We start from the raw sequence: 24,331 nt of genomic DNA on the forward strand, positions 1-24,331 counted from the left end.
AAATAACTTCCAGTGAATATTAGGTACTTAGGAACTTCCCAATAGAGAGAGAGAGAGCAGAAGGTATTGATAGGACAGTGAGATTGCCCAAGATAAGGCGTTAATGAGAACACCAATTGTGATTGGTGTGTAAAGAGATTGCTCAAGATAGGGCATTAGTGGGAACACCAATTGTGGATGGTGTGTAGTGAGATCGCTCAAGATAGGGCGTTAATGAGAACACCAATTGTGGTTGGTGTGGTAGAGTGAGCTGCTCTCCAATATGAGAAGGAGGGCAGATTAGCCCGGGCCAGATTGTCGTGGGGCTATGAGGTGAGATCATAGGATGAGACATGGAACTCCGTAGTTATTAGTGACAATTCTTAGTAATCCCTCAGATCTAGCTGTGTTTTTGATGGTATATGCTTGTATATTGCGAATTCCCCGTTCCCGGGTAAGTACTCAGGTACTGTTGTAAATAGGATCCGGGAAGGGATGGTGTTACGTTTTGGCTGGGTTGGTTGCATCTAGGTGAGTGGATAGTTTTTGGTCCGAGAATCCGGTCATTACATTTGGCGTGACGAACCGGTCGGGTGGATTGTGGGGACTTGGCCCCTGACTTATGGAATTGAACAGGTGAAGTGTAAGGAGATTGCATTACATCTTGGAATCTGACTTATGAAATGTAAGAGAAATGGTTTAAATCTCGGTTTTTGAACTTACAGGATTGAAGGGTGGAAGTGTGTAATGAAACCAATTACATCTTGGTGGTGATGCAGTTGTAAATTGTGTATAAAGAGGCTTGTACATAGCTTGCAGCATTGCTTATGCTGTGAAATGTGTTCTGTATAATATGGCCTGTGTATAGCGTCTTTTAAATAAGGCTTATAAATGGCTTGTTTTATTGGGCAGGGAAGGGCTGGATCCTTTCCAACTGTTCAGGGAAATGTGTTTCAAAGAAAAAATGTGCACAAGTGTTCTGTGAAACGTGAGAGGTAAATTCTGTGATTCCCTATGTGTCTGCAAAGGTGAACAACCTTTACAACGCAACTTTTACAACGCACTACCATTACAATGAAACTTTTACAACGCAAATGTATTTAAGACGCATGCTTTTACAACGCATGTTTTTACAACGCAAGTACCTTTACAACGCAAGTACCCTTACAACGTAAGTATTATGTTTCTTTTTATTTTTTTGTATATTTATTATTACAAATATTATATTATATTGTAGTTGTTATTAATTTATTGTTGTAATAATATTTTTATTTTTTGAATTAGATTTATTCATTTGAGTATTTAGAAATGATAATTTAGTATTATTATTTTAAAAAGATTATTAATTTTTACTTGTTATAGATTATATTGAAAATTGTTGTAAAAATATTTTTATTTATAGAAGTTGATTTATTAATTTGAGTGTTTAGTAATAATACTCTAGTATTATTTTTTATTAAGAGTATTAATTTTTTCTATTTGCATATTATTTAAAAAAAAATGGAAATTAATACTCTAGTATTAAAATAAAAAAAATGTATTGATCATTTTTATTTAAAAAGTTTATAAATATTTACTGATGTATTTTAAAATATATCAATTAAAATAAATAACGTTTATGAAGTTTATTTATACATTTATAAATATTTTAAAATAAAAATATACTTTTAATTTTAGAAATATTACTTTAGTATGTATAAATTATAATTATTTAAAATATTGCCATATAAATTGAATGTTCTTTTTTTTAATAAAAATGTTTTAAGATTGAGTAAATATAAATATTTTAGATTTAAAAAAAGATAAAAATTTAATTTATATTTGAATTTTTAAAATATTTTTTTATTAAATTATTAAAACAAAAGAAATTAATAAATGGGAAAAGTATTCCTATATTTAGAAAAAACACTTTAAAATATTTAATTCAAATTAGAAAATATTTTTAATATTTTGAGGAATAAAAAGATAAGTGAAAAGGAATTATTATTATACTTTGGCAAATTTATTAATATTTGAATTTTTTAGAAAATAATTAAAAATTTAGAAAAAATGATTATTAAATATTTTAGGTGAAATTACATATATGTATAATTTTGACATATTTATTTAGTGGTTACATAATTTTACATTATTTTTTTTAAAAAGTTCCCACGGTTTTGCATTGATTCCAATGGGAACAATTGTCCTTCATTTATTTCTATAGTTGAAGCTAGTCATTCCGCGGTAAAGAAAAGGAAGGTGTCGAAGAAGAAAGGGGATGATTAGAAAGGAAAAGGAATAAGGATGAAGGTAAGGATTAAATATCATTAATTTACAAGTAAATACATCTCAAGAAGATGTAATACTTAATTAAATACATAAATAAAATAAAGATAACATACTTTCATTTTTGTTTTTTTTTAATTAAAAAAATATATAAAATTAGCATTTTTTTATTTTGATTTTTTAACATATTTTAAATTTTTTTCATGTAATATACTATTTATAAACAATTAATACTTACATCAATCAATTATATTATTAAATAGTCCTTTTTCAATGTTTGCAGCTTTCTATGACGTATGGACGTAAGAGTAAACGTAAGCGCCCATTTTGAAGAGCATCAATGCAGGAAGAAGCTGGAAGCTGATCTACGTACAGGTAGGAAACATTTCTAACTTTAAATATACATGTTTAGTTTAAAAAAGAATACATATATTGTAAAGAAAGGATAAGGAGAGATTGCAGTTTTAGAATGTAATGTTAAACTTGTTAAACAACATGTCGCCGATCGTTTTACTAGTGTATGCCTATGTCGGGTCGCAAAAAGTAAAGGAGAAAATTAATTAGGGAATCGGATTTGTTGCAAAACAATGAAAACATAATGGTTTATGATTGTTTTACATTACGATTTTGTTTAAGAAAATAAGAAATTGTAAACGCATGTTTTATATAAATTCTATCAGTTTCCTTTCAACTATAAATTTGTTAAATGTGGTTATTACATTAATGAAAAATGCTTCTTTAATTTCTTACTGTTATTTTGGTTAGGAACACTCTATTGAGAAATAATTTTGTTTGTATGCATTGTTTTAAAAAAGTGTTATGGATGACATAGTTTCGAGTATCTTAAGGTAGGAGGGATACATTGTTTACTTTCACTTTGTTGGTCAGTAGGTTATAAAAAAGTATTTCGGCTGCAAAAAAAAAATTAGCAGATGTTTAGGTTTGGTGATTATGTTTTCCTTGGTGGCTTATTTCGTTGGGAAAAAAATTAAAAAATGGCGTGTTATTTCTGGATCATATTTGTCAATAGCTAGGGTTGTATAGTGAGAAAATGTTCTGGTAGGAGGAAGAAAATATTTTAGGATGTTAATATAGTACTGTCATATTTTGAAAATATTTATTTATTGCATCAATATGTAATGCAATAGAGTTAGATTTCATTTTTCAAAGTGATCATATTGATCATTCTGGAGATTGAATTTTTTTTATTTATCAATACAGTAGAATTATTGTTAATTATGGCAGTTTTTTTTAAAACATATCTGCTTAGATATTTTATGATTTTAAAGAAAATTAACTTGCCAAACTTATTTTGTGCTTCTAACCAAAATCATGTTGTAAATTATATGGTAATTTAAAGTAGCATTATAAAAATATTACAATAGAAGAAAGATTAGGAACTAATAGTTTTTATTAAAAAATGCACTTTTTTAAAAAAAAAATATGCTTTAAGATGTTAGCAAACTCAGAATGGTTTTTCAAAGTTTGGAAAAAATGTAACTAATTTTTTTGCATTTCACTTTGGAATGTTTGGGGTTATTCCATTTTGCAAAAAAAGGATTACTTATGGCAGGAAAAAGGAGTAAAAAAAATGCAACAAAAACAAGGCTGACCCGACTAATATTTTTAGAAAATGTTTTAAAAAAATATTTTTGCCAATTGTAATTAGTGTTTGAATAAATTTAGGGCAAAGCAGGAAAGTAAGGCAAATTATTTAATTTAGAAACTTAGAATGTTAGCCACTTTTTCGAGGTAGTCTAGAGCCACACACAAAGAAAACTGTAGCATAATACCCAAAAGTTTCTCAGACATCTCCTTTGTTTTTTTTTGTAACTCGTGGGTTTAGACTACCACTTATTGTTTGGGAAAGTCTCATTTCTTGGAAACTTTGCTCCTTCAAAGTTTCCAAAAATTAGTAGAAATTAGGGTGAGGTTTTCCAATTGTATGGTTGAAGTAGTTATGCCATCCCCCAATGGCATTATTTGTTTTAGCTTCTCCCTCTAAACAGCTCGTGTAACAGTTCCACCACTCCACATGAAAACGTGGCTTCCTCCTGCGACCCGATCTGCTTAGGTGCCCAATCCATGTGTCTTCAAAATAATTTGGGATGGTTGCCAATTTGACTTCATTTTCATTGTAATAATCAGATTCAGTAATGGCAGTGTAGTACTCGTCTACACTTTCGGGAGGAACAAAACAAAGTGCTGTTAATTTTTTTAATTCAACCTGGAGTTTGCTATCTGTGGAGTATTCTGCAACCAGGGATGTTTTCTGTAATTTACGCCAGAATGCCTGGGAAAAGTGGAAAAAACACCCTTGAATTTGGGTATCCGTGTACGTTTTACTGATCACATTGATCATGCTCAATTCAAAATCTACTATTATTTTCCTAGGACTTTTTGTTGTTGTATTTTTAATAACTGATAAAAGTTCAGTGTAGGTTGCAGAAGTCTTATCAGGCAGCAAACTATATACTAAGGAGATCACATTATGGTTAATTTTAGCGTGTATAGTGTAAATTTGCATGAAAGGATGGGGTGTACTTTTAAACGTCCCATCCATCATCCAAATTTCACTATTTTCTAACTTTACAAGGTTGCGGGGAGTACTAAAAATTAGAATTCGTTTTTGAGGGTTTTCGTTGTCATGAAGAAGGAAGGGTTCATCAGCAAAAGAAATAGTTAGTTCATGTGGAATTATAATGTCATAAAAGGTATGAGGTGTTGTGGTTTGGGTGTTACTTGCCTGCTTTTGTCTTTGAATAATTTGCCTCAAATTAGGAATTATAGGAATATCACTAGCAACATGAGAGGGGTCATGTTGTACAACCTCTCTTAAAATGGATCCTGTTGAATCATTGGAGGCGCTTGCTAGTTCTTTCATCTCGTTTAAGGTTTCCCTTACATCAATCTCCATTGCAGAGGCAGAGTGGTTGTGATCAGTAGTTTTGATAATGATATCATCATGGGTAACCGCTCGGCCGCTGCAATGGGATGAGTAGTATTGCACACACCTCCAATGATTTCTAGGAAAACTTATCCTTTCTTTACAATATATGTATCCTGCATGCTTGAGTAATTTGTTTCCTTTTCTGGATTTGATGTAGGAAGCTGTTTCCTGAGTAGACATTATCTATGGGGAATTTTTTTTTTAATATGTGTAAAATGAATACAAAATTTAGAACAGTATCTCACAGTTTCTCTACTTCTGCATTTTCCAGGAATTAGAATTGTTAATCTTCCTGTTACATAAATCTCCTTTTCCCTAATGTTTCTCCTCTTTGCAGTACAAATAGTCAATTTTGTTCTATAGTTTAGCATACTTTTCCATCTGCTGCATTTTTTTAGAGTGGAAATAGTATCTGATACCCCTACACCATCCAGGACTTTCCTTACTGCTGCACCTACCTGGAGTTAGAATAGTAATTGATACCCCTACACCATCCCACACTTTCCCTACTGCTGCACCTACCTGGAGTTAGATTAGTAAAGAATACCCCTACACCATCCAATACTTTCCCTACTGCTGCATCTACCTTGATTTAGAATAGTATTTGATACCCCTACACCATCCAAGACTTTCCCTACTGCTGCACTTACCTGGATTTAGAATAGTAATTGATACCCCAACACCATACCACACTTTCCCTACTGCTGCACCTACCTGGAGTTAGTATAGTAAAGAATACCCCTACACCATCCAACACTTTCACTTGGAGTATGCATTGTAAATACCTATTGATTTGGTTTCTTTCTTTGTGGACTTGTTTAAGCTCTGATTTTTCATTTCTTGGTGGTCTTTTGGGTTCTTGTACGTCTGGGTTTCGCCTTGTTATTTGGTGAGGAGAAGATTATTGTGAATTTCTAAAAAAATGATTAAGGAAATCGAAATGTTGTTTTAATGTAAAATGTTTGTGATACAGTTTAAACTGTCAACAATACTGTGTATAATTTACATTTTACTTACTGTACCTTTTATACTATTCGACCCTTTCCCTGTCACTGCATTTTTCTGGTGTTAGAATAGTATTTTATTCTCCTACACCATCCAAAAATTTCCCTACTGCTGCACCTACCTGGAGTTAGAATAGTAGATTATACCCCTACACCATCCTACACTTTCCCTACTGCTGCACCTACCTGGAGTTAGAATAGTAAATAATACCCCTACACCATCCTACACTTTCCTTACTGCTGCACCTACCTGGAGTTAGAACAGTATTTGATACCCCTACACAATCCAACACTTTTTCTAATGTTGCACCTACCTGGAGTTAGAATAGTAATTGATACCCCTACACCATCCCACACTTTCCCTACTGCTGCACCTACCTGGAGTTAGAATAGTAAATAATACCCCTACACCAGCCTACACTTTCCCAACTGCTGCACCTACTTGGAGTTAGAATAGTATTTGATACACATACACCATCCAACACTTTCCCTACTGCTGCACCTACCTGGAGTTAGAATAGTAAATTATACCCCTACACCATCGTACACTTTCCCACCTGCTGCACCTACCTGGAGTTAGAATAGTAAATATTACCCCTACACCATCCTACACTTTCCTTACTGCTGTACCTACCTGGAGTTAGAATAGTATTTGATACCCCTACACCATCCCACACTTTCCCTACTGCTGCACCTACCTGGAGTTAGAATAGTAAAGAATACCCCTACACCATCCAACATTTTCCCTTGGAGTATGCTTTTTAAATACCTTTTGATTTGGTTTATTTCTTTGTGGTCTTGTTTCTGCTCTGCTTTTTCATTTCTTGGTGGTCTTTCGGGTTGCTGTAGGGCTGGGTTTCGCCTTGTTATTTGGTGAGGAGAAGATTAATGTGAATTTCTAAAAAAATGATTAAGGAAATGGAAATGTTGTTTTAATGTAAAATGTTTGTGATACAGTTAAAAATGTCAACAATACTGTGTATAAATTACATTTTATTTTACTGTACCTCCTGTACATTTTATACTACCCTTTCCCTGTTACTGCATTTCTCTGGTGTTAGAATAGTATTTTATTCCCCTACACCATCCAACACTTTCCCTACTGCTGCACCTACCTGGAGTTAGAATAGTAAATAATACCCCTACACCATCCTACACTTTCCCTACTGTTGCACCTCCCTGGAGTTTGAATAGTATTTCATAACCCCTACACAATCCAACACTTTTCCTACTGCTGCACCTACCTGGAGTTAGAATAGTAAATAATAAACCTACACCATCCTACACTTTCCCTACAGTTGCACCTACCTGGAGTTAGAATAGTAAATAATATCCCTACACCATCTTACACTTTTTCTACTGCTGCACTTACCTGGAGTAAGAATAGTAAATAATACCCCTACCCCATCCTACACTTTCTCTACTGCTGCACCTACCTGGGGTTAGAATAGTATTTGATACCCCTACACCATCCAAGACTTTCCCTACTGCTGCACTTACCTGGAGTTAGAATAGTAATTGATACCCCTACACCATCCCACACTTTCCCTACTGCTGCACCTACCTGGAGTTAGAATAGTAAATAATACCCCTACACCATCCTATACTTTCCCTACTGTTGCACCTACCTGGAGTTAGAATAGTAAATAATATCCCTACACCATCTTACACTTTTTCTACTGCTGCACTTACCCGGAGTTAGAATAGTATTTGATACCCCTACACAATCCAATACTTTCCCTACTGCTGCATCTACCTGGAGAAAGAATAGTAATTGATACCCCTACACCATCCCACACTTTCCCTACTGCTGCACCTACCTGGAGTTAGTATAGTAAAGAATACCCCTACACCATCCAACACTTTCACTTGGAGTATGCATTGTAAATACATTTTGATTTGGTTTCTTTCTTTGTGGACTTGTTTATGCTCTAATTTTTCATTTCTTGGTGGTCTTTTGGGTTCTTGTACGTCTGGGTTTCGCCTTGTTATTTGGTGAGGAGAAGATTATTGTGAATTTCTAAAAAAATGATTAAGGAAATCGAAATGTTGTTTTAATTTAAAATGTTTGTGATACAGTTTAAAATGTCAACAATACTGTGTATAATTTACATTTTACTTACTGTACCTTTTATACTATTCTACCCTTTCCCTGTCACTGCATTTTTCTGGTGTTAGAATAGTATTTTATTCTCCTACACTATCCAACAATTTCCCCACTGCTGCACCTACCTGGAGTTAGAATAGTAAATTATACCCCTACACCATCCTACACTTTCCCTACTGCTGCACCTACCTGGAGTTAGAATAGTAAATAATACCCCTACACCATCCTACACTTTCCTTACTGCTGCACCTACCTGGAGTTAGAACAGTATTTGATACCCCTACACAATCCAACACTTTTTCTAATGCTGCACCTACCTGGAGTTAGAATAGTAATTGATACCCCTACACCATCCCACACTTTCCCTACTGCTGCACCTACCTGGAGTTAGAATAGTAAATAATACCCCTACACCAGCCTACACTTTCCCAACTGCTGCACCTACTTGGAGTTAGAATAGTATTTGATACACATACACCATCCAACACTTTCCCTACTGCTGCACCTACCTGGAGTTAGAATAGTATTTGATACCCCTACACCATCCCACACTATCCCTACTGCTGCACCTACCTGGAGTTAGAATAGCAAAGAATACCCCTACACCATCCAACACTTTCCCTTGGAGTATTCTTTTTAAATACCTTTTGATTTGGTTTATTTCTTTGTGGTCTTGTTTCTGCTCTGCTTTTTCATTTCTTGGTGGTCTTTTGGGTTGCTGTAGGGCTCGGTTTCGCCTTGTTATTTGGTGAGGAGAAGATTAATGTGAATTTCTAAAAAAATGATTAAGGGAATGGAAATGTTGTTTTAATGTAAAATGTTTGTGATACAGTTAAAAATGTCAACAATACTGTGTATAAATTACATTTTATTTTACTGTACCTCCTGTACATTTTATACTACCCTTTCCCTGTTACTGCATTTCTCTGGTGTTAGAATAGTATTTTATTCCCCTACACCATCCACCACTTTCCCTACTGCTGCACCTACCTAGAGTTAGAATAGTAAATAATACCCCTACACCATCCTACACTTTCCCTACTGTTGCACCTCCCTGGAGTTTGAATAGTATTTCATAACCCCTACACAATCCAACACTTTTCCTACTGCTGCACCTACCTGGAGTTAGAATAGTAAATATTAAACCTACACCATCCTACACTTTCCCTACAGTTGCACCTACCTGGAGTTAGAATAGTAAATAATATCCCTACACCATCTTACACTTTTTCTACTGCTGCACTTACCTGGAGTAAGAATAGTAAATAATACCCCTACACCATCCTACACTTTCTCTACTGCTGCACCTACCTGGGGTTAGAATAGTATTTGATACCCCTACACCATCCAAGACTTTCCCTACTGCTGCACTTACCTGGAGTTGGAATAGTAATTGATACCCCTACACCATCCCACACTTTCCCTACTGCTGCACCTACCTGGAGTTAGAATAGTAAATAATACCCCTATACCATCCTATACTTTCCCTACTGTTGCACCTACCTGGAGTTAGAATAGTAAATAATATCCCTACACCATCTTACACTTTTTCTACTGCTGCACTTACCTGGAGTTAGAATAGTATTTGATACCCCTACACAATCCAATACTTTCCCTACTGCTGCATCTACCTGGAGAAAGAATAGTAATTGATACCCCTACACCATCCCACACTTTCCCTACTGCTGCACCTAACTGGAGTAAGAATAGTAAATAATACCCCTACACCATCCTATACTTTCTCTTCTGCTGCACCTACCTGGGGTTAGAATAGTATTTGATACCCCTACACCATCCAAGACTTTCCCTACTACTGCACTTACCTGGAGGTAGATTAGTAATTGATACCTGTACACCATCCCACACTTTCCCTACTGCTGCACCTACCTGGAGTTAGAATAGTAAAGAATACCCAAACACCATCAAACACTTTCCCTTGGAGTATGCATTTTAAATACCTTTAAATTTGGTTTCTTTCTCTGTGGTCTTGTTTCTGCTTTGCTTTTTCGTTTCTTGGTGGTCTTTTGGGTTGTTTGCACGTCTGGGATTCTCCCTGTAATTTGGTGATGAGAAGATTTATGTGATTTTCTAAAAAAATGATTAAGGAAATGGAAATGTTGTTTTAATTTAAAATGTTTGTGATACAGTCAAAAATGTCAACATTACTGTGTATAAGATACATTTTACTTCATTGTACCTACATACTATACTACCCTTTCACTGTCTCTGCATCTTTCTGGAGTTAGAATAGTATTTGATACCCCTACACAATCCAATACTTTCCCAACTGCTGCATATACCTGGAGTTAGAATAGTAATTGATACCCCTACACCATCCTACACTTTTCCTACTGCTGCACCTAACTGGAGTAAGAATAGTAAATAATACCCCTACACCATCCTACACTTTCCCTACTGCTGCACCTACCTGGAGTTAGAATAGTATTTGATACCCCTACACCATCCAAGACTTTCTCTACTGCTGCAGCTACCTAGATTTAGTATAGTAATTGATACCCCTACACCATCCCAAACTTTTCCTACTGCTGCACCTACTTGGAGTTAGAATAGTAAAGAATACCCCTACACCATCCAACACTTTCCCTTGGAGTATGCATTTTAAATACCTTTTGTTTTGGTTTCTTTCTTTGTGGTCTTGTTTCTGCTTTGCTTTTTCGTTTCTTGGTGGTCTTTTGCGTTGTTTGCTCGTCGGGGATTCTCCTTGTAATTTGGTGAGGAGAAGATCAAAGTGATTTTTTTTAAAAATGATTTAGGAAATTGAAATATAGTTTTAATTTAAAATGTTTGTGATACAGTCAAAAATGTCAACATTACTCTGTATAAGTTACATTTTACTTTACTGTACCTACATACTATACTACACTTTGTTTGTCACTGCATCTTCCTGGTGTTAGAATAGTAATTGATACCCCTACACTATCCCACACTTTCCCTACTGCTGCACCATCAAGAAGTTAGAATAGTAATTGATACCCCTACACCATCCTACATTTTTCCTACTGTTGTACCTTCCTGGAGTTAGAATATAAATTGATACCCCTACACTATCCCATACTTTCCCTACTGTTGCACCTACCTGGAGTTAGAATAGTACTTGATGCCCCTAAATCATCCAACACTTTCTCTAATGCTGCACCTACCTGGAGTTAGAATTGTAATTGATACCCCAATACCATCCCACATTTTTTCTACTGCAGCACCTTCATGGAGTTAGAATAGGAAATGATATTCCTACTCTATCCTACAGTTTCCGTTTTGCTATTGATATATCTACATTTTCTAAAAAATTTCTATAATGCAGCACTTTTATGGATTCATTTAAAATAAATTTAAATAGCTACTTCTTGCTCTTTTATAATCTATTCTTCATTAATAAACACAGTATAACAAATGATGTTATGTTAATAATGAAATATTTACCTTCTTTAATACTCGAAGTTAGAATTTCCAAAGAGGAAAATGTTAATTATTTTTTCCTCATCGAATTTCTGTGTAGAAAATCAGAATAAATATGTGTGGTTTAGTAAATGTTTTTAAGTTTAATTAATTTAGAAATTTAATTTCTATAAATTAGAAAAGTACCTTTAATTTATTGTTGAAGAGCAGTGTGGCTCCTGTAGCAAACTCGAATATTTTTAAACTAGGCCTTTTCGTCATACTTTATAGAAATTCGTCTATAGAAAACAATGTAACATTTAGTGATGTTTCTATTAAAATAGATCTTTAATAAATCGAATTTTTTTTATTTAATAAATTATTTTCTTTACAAAATGCTCAGCTTTAAATATGTTGTGGGTTTTTAAAATTGAAATTTGTTTCCTTAAATATAGCAATATATTGTTGCTATTTATTTTGTTTATCTATTGAAAGTAAAAATTATTAGGGGCAGCGTTTAAAAGGTTTAGAGAAAACATTTCTGTTATTAATTTGAGAAACTTACCTGTCTTGTGAAAAATAATGCTTCTTCGAAAGAATCTGGTGTTATCTTAATGAAGAGGTCAAAGGGTCAGCTTTTGGCGTCTGGTCACTCTGGGAGTTGAGAATCAACTGATTTTAAAATGGTGTCTTGATCGTATTTATAAGTTTTATTCAGTGTCATTGTTTTTTATAAGAAACATAGGGCTCCATTATGAAGTCGGGCGGATCGCCACCGCCATGGTGGCGGTGGCGATCCCCCGACAGAAATGCCAGCTCGCCACCCTTTTCCCTCCCCGCCACATTACAATGGCGGGGGGACCGCAGCGGAGGCAAACACCGCCCGCCACTTTTCCGCACCGGTCGCCTTGCGGCTGGGGCGGAAAAGGGTTCATATGGTGGCGGTGTCTATCAGACACCGCCAACCATATTTGCATGCGTGTGTATAGGTGCCTTTCCGCGGCGGCGATCCCGCAACGGAAAGGCAGGCGGTCGTTGCTGGTGAAGGCCGAGGTGGGGGTGCACAGGGGGGGTCCCTATGGTACCCCCTTCATTTGCATATACAAAGCGGCAGGCACCACGCGGTGCCTGCCGCTTTGTATATGCAAATGCAAAAATACATTTTTAGCATTGTGGCGGGCGGTGCTGAGTGCACCGCCCGCCACAATGCTAAAAATGAAGGATGTGCCCACCACTGTGGCGGGCACATCCTAATTCCCCCAACGGGACCCCCGCCCTTATGGCGGGAGGCCCAGAATACCGATAGGGTGGCGGGCGGACAAAGTCCGCCCATCCTCCTAATGGAGCCCATAGCGTTGGTATTCTTTATTTAAATACGTTTCATTTCTGTGTAAACTTATAATGATAAAAATCAGGAAAAGATGTTTTGTTTTCACTTTATCGTTCCATTTTGGCATCCATTTTGAAAGTAGTGTTGTGGTATTAATTTCATGGAAAGATTTGTAGGACATATTTAGGAACTACACAGTTTAAAATGGCGACTATGTGTATGTATAATATTTGTATTTACGAATATTTATTTTCTTTAATGTTAAGAAATACTTACTTTGATATATTTTAGAAATTGTTGTTTGTGTAAAAATGTCATCACTTACGAACTAAAGAGTATTTTTTAATACTCGAGTATTAATTTTAATACTCGAGTATTAATTTTAATAAATGCTTGGCATTTCGGTCATTTGACGTTCAGTTTTCTCTACATTTTAAAACACTTCCCCACCCAAAACCCCTATTTTCCCTGCATCCCGCCAGGTTTATTTATTTAACAAACAAAAAAAAACACGTTATTTATGCGTTGTAAAGGTATGCGTTGTAATTGAATTTTTTGTAATGGTACTTTTCCATTAATAATACTATCTCGCGTTGTAACAGTATTCGTTGTAAAAACATGCATTGTAAAAGTATTTGCGTTGTAAAAAATGCGTTGTAAAGCCATGCGTTGTAATAGCATGCATTGTAACGTCATACATCCGTCTGCAAACTGCGGGGAAAAAGTGTATTTGAGCTGCCAAAGGGATAATATCTTGAATTGAGATGGCAGTGTTCATTTAAATGTGCTGCTTAATATGCATCTAAAAATGTGTGTGAATATTCTTTTGACAACAGAATTAAAAGTGTATGATTCAGAAGTTTGAAATGCTACAAAATAACCCAGTTAGTCTGCAGGCTACACGGGTGGTTTTTAATAAGCATTGTGAAGAGGGTTTTCAGCCAGAAAGGAATGTGCAGGAAGATAAGACCAGTGTTTTAGAATGAAAAATAAATGTGTATCTTTTCCCCTTTTAAATTAATTGCTGTCTTAAAGTATCTTTTTGCTGCCATGTGATTTTCAATGTTGCTAAATGTTTTGCCTTTCAGCTGCTAACAATGATTAGAGTACTTACTTTTTTTTTAATTAGTCTTTCATAAAGCTATAGAAATGTCTTGCTTTTCAGCTGTTAAGAGTGCTTAGCCTGCTTTAAGTTTGTTTTTCATAAGGCTGTAGACAAATGATAGTTCAGAACTTTGAGGTAATATAAATTTTTATGCTCAATTGTGTCCCCTACTACGTACCCCAACGTCTCCATGTACGAGTTAAAGTGCATGTAACTTCCCTCCTGTGCCAGCTATGAAGACGCAAATACATTTGCGTCCAACGTTAACATGTCCTCTTTCAGATCCGCCATGAATGGATCACTAATTCAGTTCCTAAGTATGCCGTGCCACCGTCTTTACATGGTGCACTTTCATGTTTTCATGGCTCTGGCGAAGGCCTGCCATCGAGCCTTTTCCTGATTTCTGCCATCAAGCTCATTTCTGTTTTCTGCCTCTGAAAACGGCAGCCCCCACCTGCATCTCTGAACTCTGCCTTCCTTCCTGCCAAGCAGCGCGGGGCCTGGCTCAGTCCGGCCTGCCTGCCAAGATGGTATTTTGCCTTTATGTTATCAGTTCTGCTCCGTGAATCCACATTCCTAGCTAACGAGTAGGATAAACATATCCTGCCTGCAATAGATACAGTCCAGTCTTTCCGTCTCCATGCAAGTGTATTACTGTACCAATTTCCATAGAAAACTCCAGTTACTTAAAGAAATATATGCATCTCCTAGCCTTAGTGACAAGTAACCTCTGTCCCGATAGCCTTTAGTTTCCAGCAACATGTACTCCAAACACAAGATACCAGATATGATTTAGGAACAAGTTGATCTGACCCACCAGACTTCTGTCTCTCCCCTCTAAGGCTAAATGTCAAGTCCCCTGCACCCTCCTGTTTACGTCAGTCACACGTCATGCTGCTGCGCACGCATCCTTGCTACAGATTCCTGCTGACACTGCAAGATTTCATTATGTATCCACCCACTTATGACATTTCATGTGACGTTGTCTGGCACCCACCTCCGTGTACGCCCTAGTGCACGCCTTCTGATTACGTATTGCTACGCACATGTTTCCTATCTCGCTTCTCTCAGCTGTTACGCCTTCTGCATGAATGAACTATAAATATTGTACCTTGTTAATAAAGCATTGCTCTGTCCCTTCCTGAACCCCAGTGGTGAAAGGAACATGATATCCTGGTCCGGACCATACAATTCCATTTTATGGAATAAAACCCCTTAAAACTCAGATGCCACGGACTCTGTGTCTCTTATTTTGATTAAGCTATTTTATTGAACTTTACTGCATAGAAATTAAGTACCAGGTAATTTTATTTACCACATAAATTGGCACCCCAGATGGGACCCTCCCCCACCTTACGCGCCGGCGGTGCGTTGCAGGCCTAGTCCCCTGCCACAGCCGGACGGACACTCATGCGCATCTGCAGGATTTCCTGTATCTCCCTCAGGCCAACGGAGGTGACTGAGACTGCGATCGACACCCAGACGAGGCGGTGAGGAGTGCGGAGGATCCCAACCCGAGTCCAGCCGAGAGTGCAAGGTCCGAGGTGTCTTGAGGCCCACCAGTTCCGAAGTTCCGAAGTATCTACGTCGCGAGTCCAGTCCAGTCCAGGGTTCAGTCCAGTCCAGTCCAGTTTCTGAGGCCTTCCGTTTTCTGTGCTTCCCGGTGAGTACCGTTGCTGGGGGAGTATCTAGACGGGTGTGTTACTATACATCCGGTAAAGATGGGTTTGGGTACACAGATCCAGTCTGCACTGTTTAGCAGTGTATCTGCACTGTTTGGCGGTGTATCTGTACTGTTTAGCAGTATATCAAGAAGTATTTTAGTGAGTATTTTCGTTATAGAAATCAAGTATAGTCAATATATGTATAGGATTTTTGTGATTAATGTCGTGGTATGAGTGACTGTTTGATATATGTTACTGTGTTCTTTTATGTAATAATTGTGTTCAAAATTCAAGTAAAAGTCTAGTCAAAAATATTACGATGCCACTGTTCAGTAAATTAAGACAGATAGGAACTAGAAAAGGGATTCTAGAAGAAGCAGTGCCTGTTCCACCTAGGGACACTCCAGGGCACTTTATGTACCACAAACATGGCTTAGATGCCATACTGTACTTAGACTTGTGGGTGGACTACACCAAGGAGTTAGAAGAGAAATATAGATGGCCTGTTTCAGGAACATGGGATGCCGAGTGCATCATGAGAGTAGAAGAAGCTCTATGGAAAAAGAAATCAAGACCCTCACAGAAAGATGCCATTGAGTTATGGCGCAAAGAGTCACATAGGAGAACAGAGAAAGAAATTCATCAAACAGAGAGAACTAGACAAGGTCAAGGCAGAACAGGCTGATAGAAAGAAATGCCGTTGTTACTGGTCCTCTCAGAAGAACTAGCTAAAGTGACCCCCTCAGAAACACCCCGTAGGTCACGAGCGCCACCACCTGTACCCTTTAGAGTATGTAGAAAGAAGCAATTCCCCACTGTATATACGATCCAGAACCAGGAAAGGGCTCAATGCTCGTGATTTCACTAAGACTAGGAAGATTTGTGTAGTTTCTTGTAAATAGCTCCTTGTAATATGGCTTGTGAGGAGCATATTCTCATTTAGACTTGTTGTGTTCCTTGTGCATTTCGCCTTGTAAATATGCCTTGTGAAGAGCATGTCATTTTTGGACTTGTTGACTTTCTTGTAAATATGGCTTGTGAATAGCGCCATGTGGATATGGCTTGTACAGAGCATGTTATCATTACGTCAGTCAGGAGAGAGCTGGATCTCTTTCAAGTGCTTGGAGAAAATGTTTTGAATACGGGTTAATTTCTTGGATTGAGAAGGCAGTATTTGTTTTGACAAGGTGTTGAGGAATTTTAGCGTTTTTTTGGGGGGGGGGGCGTGTTTTTGAGCGGAAATTCGTACCCGTTCCAGTGGAGGGATTTGGTTGCTTTTTGGTGAGGATTTAGGTAATAGCTTGAACTACTGTGATGCAAAGTTTGAAAAGGATCCGAGCTGTGGAAGTGGTGGAAAAAGCATGTTTTGTGCGGGGGTGCGATTTGCCATGTTATCCAATGGGCGTATTCAGTTTGCAGATTGAATGGTAAAATGTTGCATGGAGGGTAAAGGAGTGTTTTTGTGAAGGGTTTTGTCTTGGAATACTTGATATAATGTGTTTAGCTCAGAAGACGGTAAAGTTGTAAATAGACCAGTCGAATTGAGATATGGGTTTTGCACAGAGGGTGCTTAGATGTTTTTTAGGGTTGACAAGAAAATATAAATCAGACCCTTCATAGAATGCGTTTCTATTAGTGTAAATGAACAGTGTGTTTTCTAAATAGGAATGTTTCTACAGAATATTTTTTCCCAATGTCTCCCCTACATTAGTTTAATTTGCATTTAGTTTTAAGACTGACCTATGTACTTTGACAGGCTGCTTCAATTGATGTGTGCAGAGAACAGTCCCCACTAATATTAGAAAACATGGCCTTTTGAAAAAGTATGAATCCTGGCCCTCTTAATAGGTAGAATAGATAAGTTTGCACACTTACTTATGAAAATATTGGTTATGCAATGCAGAATTAAGGAGTTCGACATGTTATTTTCAACAAAAAAAAAAAAGAGAGTAAAATATGGTGTGTTTCCATGCCATGAATGTTTTGTTTCCCTTGCAGCTAGTAGCAGTACAGAATTATTTTTAAAATGCTAGCATGTCACTCAGATACAGAAAAATATATGTCTTTATTAATTTACTTTTTAACACGTTTTAAAGATTTGCTTCAGTTAAAGTTAGAAAAGCTCTGGCCTGGGAAGAGATATGTTATGACGTACAAGGAATGTGTTTTTAACCTTGAGACAGTCCGTCCGAGACCGAGACCGAGATGGCCTGGTTCCCAGTGCCTGTCTTGGCCATCCTCCAATTCTTTTCCGCGGACAATTATTGGCTGTTCTCCAGCTGAGCCAGGCAGCATTCTTTCTCTATGTTTATATAAGGGAGGGGTCAAGTTGCTCTCCCTCACAGTCAGTACTAAAAGCTTCATTGACTTCAGATAAGAGCATGCTTGCAAATGAATAGATTTTCCCTCAGTAGTGTAAACAGGATTGGCAGGAAGCTTTGCTCCTGCCATGAGATCAACATTTGGCAGTCATTCAATTTTAGATCGCAATGAAGCTCGGCTGCTACTTGATTATGCTTGGATCAGATTCAAGCTCCGAGCGCGAACATAATTCTAGAGGGAGGGGCTGTTTCTCAAAGGAGTATCGAGGCTCCAGCCTTCTGTCTATGACAAGTTTAGTTTGGGTTTATTCAAATACATTACCCAAGATCTAGAGTAGGATTTATTGTAATGTTGCAGAGGTTTTGGAAAGAGGTTCCCCAATATAAAATAGTGCTTTTGAATTGAGAAGTCATTTTTATTTATTTATTTATGTTAACATAATTATTTTTGCTGGATTTATGACGGTGATCCCTAGCATTTACAGTCAGACACTACAGACAGCTAGACGGTGTTTACATGCCTACCAACATAAACGTCATTCTAATTACAGCAGGATCAGAACCAGACTGTGACATTGCATCTCTGACAGTCTTGCACTTTCTGTGTAAAGCAAGTGGTGTACAACACTTGCTTTCCAAGGAGGGTATACAGCTAACACGGTAGACAGCTAACACAAGAATCATACAGCTCATTACTAGCCTGTCACAGCCCAGAACACAGAAGGAGGTACAAGCTTTTATAGGCCTCACTTCTTACTGCAGACAATGGATCCGTCAGTATGCATTTCTAGCCAAGCCACTTTTACAGTTGACAACACAGGAGGCAGCGTCATCGACTGTCCTCCCTTGGACTCAGGAACATACACAGGCTTTTGACGAATTAAGGAAAGCTTTATGTCAAGGACCAGTTTTAGCGACACCATGTTACAGCAAACCTTTTACACTTTTTGTTACAGAACGTGATGGTACAGCATTGTCTGTCCTCACTCAAGACCAAGCAGGTTCACATAAGCCTTGCGCTTATTTTTCAAGTACATTGGATTCAGTAGCCCAGGCACTCCCTGCGTGCTTGAAGTCAGTTGCAGCGACAGCCTTAGCAATCAGACAGAGCGATTCAATTGTATTAGGACATCCATTACCAGTACAAGTTCCACATTCTGTAGAGGTTCTTTTAAACAGAACTCAGACTCAGCACTTGACTATAGCACGACTGACAGGTTATGAATTGACATTATTTCAGCCACACATAGAAATCAGACGCTGTAACACATTAAATCCAGCTACACTTTTGCCATTAAATATGATAGACCCTTTGGCACATGATTGTGTCGAAGTCATTACCATCACGACGGAACTCAGACAAGACTTGACAGACACCGCATTACCAGATCCAGACCTGACACTTTATGTGGATGGTTCATGTATGAGAACAAGTACAGGAGAGTTAGTGGCTGCATATGCAGTAACAACAGAAACTGATGTCATAGAAACACATCATATTGACACCCTGTCAGCCCAAGCAGCAGAGCTCATTGCTCTGACCCAAGCCTGTATTTTAGCTCTGTTAGAAGCAATACATTTGCCTACAGCAATAGCCATTATGAAGTGTAAAGCACATATTAAAGTCACTGACAACATTTCCCAGGGCAACTACCTGGCAGACCGCACAGCCAAGCTTACAGCACAGACTCACACACCTGACTTGACAAAGACAATAGTCCCGACGCCAACTCATTGCATGACAGTTAAGGATCCCGCCCTAGATGTAATTGACATACAGACACATACTACACCAGACGAAATCAAGAAATGGACTGAACTAGGAGGGATCCAGACAGAATAGGGATGGATGACGAAGGGAAAAGCCACATGGTTTCTCCCCGACTCTATGGTTCAAGTTATTATTACCACAGCACATAGTCCTGCACATTTAGGAGAAAAGCCATGTTAGACAGTATTCAAAACCTTTGGTTCAATAAACATTTACGAGCAGCAGCAAAACAGAAAGTGCGTACTTGCCTGATCTGTTGTCAGTTCAACCCAGGTAAAGGCATTCCCGTAGAGCAAGGTGGATTTCATCCTCCTGACCATCATTTTGAAGTCCTCCAGATGGATTATATCCAAATGGACAGATGTAAAGGTTATAAGTATGTTTTAGTAGTGTGTGCACTAACCAGATGGACAGAAGCGTACCCAGTCCCAGATTATACTACAGCAAGCCTTGTAGAAAGCCATAATCAGACACTTAAAACGAAATTAGGGGTACGCCTATGCCTAAAATAAAATATCTGATGTTGACAATAACATGCTGACAGATTACCTAGCTTCCTTGATATCTGCACTACTCTCTCTTCATTCACAGGTTGCCTCCGCCCTCCCTGACAACACCCAAGTCCAGGAGCCTGCCATAGTCCCTGGAGATGTTATCTATGAGCGGAACTTTGGACCGATCAAGCCCCTTAAGCCGCATTGGAGGACGCCGAAGCCTGTGCTACACACCACAAGGACTGCTATCCGGCTCGAAGGACGAAAAGGAAATTCTATGGACAATTTGGAACTTTCTCTTTGCCCAAATCTTTGATAACACCCAAAAGACTGCCTTGAAACTAGTGACTCAAAACCCCCTTTTCGAGAAAAACTCTGCATCAGGAGTATTAATACAAATTACGGTCTAGCAAGTCAGACAGTTTAATTGTTTAAGTCCTCCCCTAGGTGAATCGGTTAAACCTGATTCTGACATGTACCCGTTAGACCCCAATAGAGAGAGAGATAGAAAGAAAGAGTTCAAGAAACGTACATACTGCAAATCACTGCGTAGTCACTGTATAGTGACATTGTTAATAATGTTTTTCCTAAGTCTTCTGATAATAGTTGCAAGTGTACTTCTCCCTATATATTACCCTATTTTCAAGCGTGAACAATCTGCTTACAATGTTTCTGCTGAACACACTTTTAGCGAGTTACCTCCACATGAACTCTCCTACAGACTTGCGCTGCGCAACAATACATTCATTAGTATGTTACACCATTCCCATCAGACCAGCAATGCTACCAATTGTTGGATATGTGGCCGACTCCCTCCCTATCAGAAGTACAAGGGAGTTCTGCCCCTCTTTCTGTACCCGTTCACACACAATGGCACCTGTGGTGCATGGTTTAGTCTAATTAATTCCGTAGATTCTGATTCCATAGTTTACCAAGGCAATTGGGTATGGGGAAATATGAACACTGTTCTGCACAAAGTATGTTTCCCTGACAAGGAGGGTCTTCCCAAAAGGACAGGGACCGATCTAGAAAACGAAGTATAAGGATTAGGTAACTTTACACTTAACCTCATGATTCTGAATGTTCAGTCCGAAGCCGAATCAGTCCTGCCCTTTATGTCAGTATTACCAGTTAAGGGTGAATTATGTGTCAGAAAGAATGGTTCAGTACACCTGGGTCATAGTCTACCTTTAAAGCTTCACGTCATTCCTACTTCATTTGTGGTCATACTGCATATATACGCTTACCTCTAGATTGGGATGGCACCTGTTACATTGCATTCCTTCTGCCACCTGTTTTTCTAGCCCCACCTGATTATAATAGGAACTCCCACCTAGTATATACTAGACACAAGAGAGTACTCCCGATTATACTGAAACAGCATGGGAGCAATACACAGACTTTTATAGAGGATTCTTCTTCTTCATAGGTACTGTCTCGAATAGTAAACTGATACGTAGATTGACCAGAACTCTTGAAGCTGTAGTGAATGAAACTACTTCCACCCTAGGTAACTTAACAGAGGAACAGTCTGCTATGAGACTCGTAGTTCTTCAAAATCGTCTTGTTCTTGACGTCATCCTGGCCGATAGGGGCGGGGCTTGTACCGTCATCCACTCGAGCTGTTGCGTTTTCATTCCAGACAACGCACCATCGGTTTACAAAGCCATCACTAGGCTTCACGAAATAGCTCATCTGATACATCAGAATCCAGGCTCTTGGACATGGTCCGGTTGGTTCTGGAATGTAATCTCTGCATGGGGATGGAAAGTACCGTCATTTCTAGGTATCATATTGCTCATAGTATTCAGTAGTTGCCTATGTTTACAATGTGGGCCATCGATTTGCGGATTGTGCGCCACATCCTGTATTCCACGTTCTAGTCCAAGTTCACGTTCTAGTTCCCGGTTAAAGAAAGAAGAACAAATGATGTTACACGAACAAATAGATGGATTAATGAAGATTGATATATCATGAAGGGTCCGTAGGGGACAAGGAGGGAATGAGGTAATATAAATTTTTATGCTCAATTGTGTCCCCTACTACGTACCCCAACGTCTCCATGTACGAGTTAAAGTGCATGTAACTTCCCTCCTGTGCCAGCTATGAAGACGCAAATACATTTGCGTCCAACGTTAACATGTCCTCTTTCAGATCCGCCATGAATGGATCACTAATTCAGTTCCTAATTATGCCGTGCCACCGTCTTTACATGGTGCACTTTCATGTTTTCATGGCTCTGGCGAAGGCCTGCCATCGAGCCTTTTCCTGATTTCTGCCATCAAGCTCATTTCTGTTTTCTGCCTCTGAAAACGGCAGCCCCCACCTGCATCTCTGAACTCTGCCTTCCTTCCTGCCAAGCAGCGCGGGGCCTGGCTCAGTCCGGCCTGCCTGCCAAGATGGTATTTTGCCTTTATGTTATCAGTTCTGCTCCGTGAATCCACATTCCTAGCTAACGAGTAGGATAAACATATCCTGCCTGCAATAGATACAGTCCAGTCTTTCCGTCTCCATGCAAGTGTATTACTGTACCAATTTCCATAGAAAACTCCAGTTACTTAAAGAAATATATGCATCTCCTAGCCTTAGTGACAAGTAACCTCTGTCCCGATAGCCTTTAGTTTCCAGCAACATGTACTCCAAACACAAGATACCAGATATGATTTAGGAACAAGTTGATCTGACCCACCAGACTTCTGTCTCTCCCCTCTAAGGCTAAATGTCAAGTCCCCTGCACCCTCCTGTTTACGTCAGTCACACGTCATGCTGCTGCGCACGCATCCTTGCTACAGATTCCTGCTGACACTGCAAGATTTCATTATGTATCCACCCACTTATGACATTTCATGTGACGTTGTCTGGCACCCACCTCCGTGTACGCCCTAGTGCACGCCTTCTGATTACGTATTGCTACGCACATGTTTCCTATCTCGCTTCTCTCAGCTGTTACGCCTTCTGCATGAATGAACTATAAATATTGTACCTTGTTAATAAAGCATTGCTCTGTCCCTTCCTGAACCCCAGTGGTGAAAGGAACATGATATCCTGGTCCGGACCATACAATTCCATTTTATGGAATAAAACCCCTTAAAACTCAGATGCCACGGACTCTGTGTCTCTTATTTTGATTAAGCTATTTTATTGAACTTTACTGCATAGAAATTAAGTACCAGGTAATTTTATTTACCACAACTTGCTTAAATTAGTTAGAAATAACTGTGGAGTGTTTAAACATGAAATGCAGGGTTTGGCTGAAGGTCAAAAGAGGTTAGGTCTGTTTCTTGTCTAAAGAGGACAAAATATAAAAGCTGCATGAGGTTTCATTTAAGAACAAGAAGCTTCACAGAAGTGAACAGCTAGACAACCTTGTTGTTTTAACCTTGAAAAGATAACTCAGGCCTGCTCTCAGAGCATTTTGTAAAGGGGGGCCTCAGAGCGACTACAGAAGCAGAGCCCTTTTTATGTTTGGCGAGCATCCAATTCTTTCCGCGGAGAATCTGTGTAAGGGAGGGGTGATGCCACTCCTCGGGTTAGGAAGCTTCCCTTAATTAGAAGAGTAAGGACGCTTGCAAAGGAGCCCCTCCCTATTAGGAAGTAGGCAGGGCAGACAAAAATTGGCAGGCACTTCGCTCTTGGAATGTGAGCTCTCCGAAGGGAGGGGTTGCCAGGCAGAGAGCAGCCCGTCTCCTGCTTGTTATGGTTGAAACTGAGCCAGCCCTGGGATGCGGACATCTCCGAAGGGAGGGGGCCTGCTAGCTAGGAGTGAGAAAGGAGTGAAGCTGGCTACCCCAGCCCTTCTGGCTGTACAAGAAAAAATTTGATTTTGCCCAAATAAAAGTAGAGATTATAATGTAGGTAATATTCTTAGACAATTCCCAGGATTTAGAGGAGAGTTTTACAAATTAGAAGGTTTTTAGAGAGGTGAAAAGAAAAATGGGTCCTTTT

General features: G+C 38.5%; 1 long non-coding RNA gene across 1 annotated transcript; it reads left to right on the plus strand.

Annotated features, from left to right (window-relative positions):
* The first annotated feature begins 14,275 nt into the window (after nucleotides 1-14,275).
* On the plus strand, nucleotides 14,276-23,483 carry LOC147748941 (uncharacterized). The gene is made up of 2 exons (XR_015309840.1): nucleotides 14,276-15,799; nucleotides 20,484-23,483. It is a non-coding gene; the product is annotated as an uncharacterized LOC147748941 (long non-coding RNA).
* The last annotated feature ends 848 nt before the right edge of the window (nucleotides 23,484-24,331 follow it).

The sequence above is a fragment of the Lissotriton vulgaris genome, chromosome 1_1 (assembly GCF_964263255.1).
Source record: "Lissotriton vulgaris chromosome 1_1, aLisVul1.2, whole genome shotgun sequence".
NCBI classification, from domain to species: domain Eukaryota; kingdom Metazoa; phylum Chordata; class Amphibia; order Caudata; family Salamandridae; genus Lissotriton; species Lissotriton vulgaris.